Below are 2,722 nucleotides of genomic sequence, written 5' to 3'. Positions count from 1 at the left end.
GAGGTGCAAAATAAGTGTATAATCTTGTTGTAAGCCTTTATTACTGCAGGACATAATCAGGGTTTCTTTGCTACAACAGCTTGTATTATATACAACACTACATTGGGCGCTAAAAACTGGAAAAATTCACATTGGAATGTTTAGAACTCCAACTGCTCAAAATTACTCAAAACGTAACCATGAACAAATCAATTTACACTGGAAGAATACTGAAGCATTTGCTGTGCGTAATATACTAAAAAAACAAAACATAAAACCGGTTTGCCCATAGGCAATTAAAACAGAAGTGGAATGCATGCAGGGTGAATGAACTGCTCAACTTTGCGGAAAATTGTTCTTTAAGTCCACCAATGCAGTGTGCTAAAGTGTTTGGTCTTTCAGGGCAGTTTCTCAACTAGTTTTCATCAGTGGTGGTTAAGTCCCCAGAGTAATCATTTGGGTCAGCAGCATCATCCGCATCTGCACTTTCTGCCTCCACATTATCTGCTCCTCATTTTCATCGTTTTCACCATCAATGTCCTCCTTTTCGTTTTGCTCATTGTCTTCATCATTCGCATCAGTTGTTTCCTCAACTACCGATTCTCCTGTTTGTTCAACGATTTCAAAGGGATTCTCACCCTAAAAGTAAACACAAGTTTTAAACCATATTTAGCAAAATTTTGCTGAACAAATGCACACTAACTATTACAAAAGTAACAGCAAAAGTCTTGTGTACAGTGCAAGTAAAGAACTCAGATTTCATATCACAAAAAAGCAGAAAGAATGTATTATTAGAAAAGGCATTTTACAACGGGGAGAACATATGCAGGACTTCTAAATTTTAGAGTATGTCCAGACAGGCCATAGGATGGAAAAATCCATGCCAGGTCTATGAACGCCCATGAGCTCCGAGGAGTCCTTGTACAGAGGGGGCGATGACTGGAATATTGAGGGTGGGCATCACATTTCCAAGAAATTAATTTCCTGCGAAACTACAAATTTTTGGGTGAAACTCAGTACGGAAGAAGTGTTATTTGCAAAGCTGAGTTCGGAGTAAACAGATCTGAACATTCAATATGCAGTGTGAGCCCTGGAGGCAGGAAGGGTGGAAGTGCATCCACAGCATTACAGGCTGCAAGCTAATTGTTGATGGTAATTAACTTATCAGTTTGCAGCATGTGTACCTGTTTGATTTAATTAATGATTTTATTTAATTTGTATAGCTCTTGAATCACCCCCAGGGGGGTATCTCAGCGCTTGGAAGCACAGCATAGGTCATGGGTACTCACAAACGTTCTCTCAGGGGCCAAATTTACACTGTGGTTTGTGTCCGAGGGCCGCACCAGTGGGGGCGGGGTCAGTGGGGGAGGTGGCAGGGCTAGAGCAACAAAAAAAAACAACTGACCATGAGGTTGATCACTGGTCCCTGCAGCGGACACCTTCGTCCACTGAGCCACCAGACCCGGGATACACACATCTCTTGCTCTCTCTTTGTCTCCCTCCCTCACTCTCCCTACCTCTCCCATACTCTGTTCCCCTCCCTCTGTCTTCCTCCCCCTGTCTCCCTTTCCCTCTCTCACTCCCTCCCCCCTTTCCCTCTCACTCTGTCTCCCTTTCCCTCTCTCACTCCCTCACTCTGTCTCCCTTTCCCTCACTCACTTTCCCTCCCTTCCTTTCCCTCTCACTGTCTCCCTTTCCCCCTGTCACTCCCTCACTCTGTCACTCCTTTTCCCTCCTTTCCCTCCCTTTCCCTCTCACTCCCTCACTGTCTCCCTTTCCCACTCTCACTCCCTCACTCTGTCAGGGCAGTTTTCAGGAGTCTTCCGAATTTAAGATGGTCCAAACACTGTCTTAGGGCCAGCTGTAGTTGATTCCAGATGAAGGGTGCGAGAAGGACTTGCCTCCGGGTCTAGATAGATAGAAGGAGGGCAATAACAGACAGATGTCCCTTCCAATGGCTAGCCTCCATTTATGGAGCTAGCCAATGGAAGAGCAGGCGGGACAAAGCACCCATACTGCTAAACAAAAGTTTTCGCCTGCGCGAACACTGCTATGCAGCGGAACGCCAGGCGAAACCTAAAAAACAGAAGCTGTCTATCTAGAAACATACCTTCTTTGACCGCATTGCCATTTGATCCAGGTTTTCTCAATTTAGGTTTTTTGCCGACAAACGCCCCTCCAATGGGTTTATTAAGCGATTGCATCATCTTTCTTTTCATCCACCTTCCAGCAGGCCCACCAAATTGAGGGAGGGAGTGCGAGAGATTGAGGGAGGGAGTGCGAGAGATTGAGGGAGGGAGTGCGAGAGATTGAGGGAGGGAGTGCGAGAGATAGAGGGAGGGAGTGCGAGAGATAGAGGGAGGGAGTGCGAGAGATAGAGGGAGGGAGTGCGAGAGATAGAGGGAGGGAGTGCGAGAGATAGATGGAGGGCGATAGATAGAGGGAGGGCGATAGATAGATAGATAGAGGGCGATAGAGGGAGGGCGATAGATAGAGGGAGGGCGATAGATAGAGGGAGGGAAGGCGATAGATAGAGGGAGGGAGTGCGAGAGATAGAGGGAGGGAGTGCGAGAGATAGAGGGAGGGAGTGCGAGAGATAGAGGGAGGGAAGGTGATAGATAGATTGAGGGAGTGCGATAGATAGATTGAGGGAGGGGGTTCGAGAGATTGAGGGAGGGAGTGCGAGAGATTGAGGGAGGGAGTGCGAGAGATTGAGGGAGGGAGTGCGAGAGATAGAGGGAGG

At 47.1% G+C, this 2,722-nt stretch overlaps 1 long non-coding RNA gene across 1 annotated transcript; it reads right to left on the bottom strand.

Annotated features, from left to right (window-relative positions):
• Window positions 1-368: 368 nt before the first annotated feature.
• On the bottom strand, window positions 369-2,206 carry LOC147727760 (uncharacterized). The gene is made up of 2 exons (XR_015309506.1): window positions 2,090-2,206; window positions 369-618 (listed from the first exon to the last, which is right to left on the bottom strand). It is a non-coding gene; the product is annotated as an uncharacterized LOC147727760 (long non-coding RNA).
• Between the last annotated feature and the right edge of the window lie 516 nt (window positions 2,207-2,722).

This window comes from Lissotriton vulgaris, chromosome 3_1 (genome assembly GCF_964263255.1).
Source record: "Lissotriton vulgaris chromosome 3_1, aLisVul1.2, whole genome shotgun sequence".
NCBI classification, from domain to species: domain Eukaryota; kingdom Metazoa; phylum Chordata; class Amphibia; order Caudata; family Salamandridae; genus Lissotriton; species Lissotriton vulgaris.
Note: the sequence above shows the minus strand (reverse complement) of the source record. Positions and strands in the feature narration are given on the sequence as shown.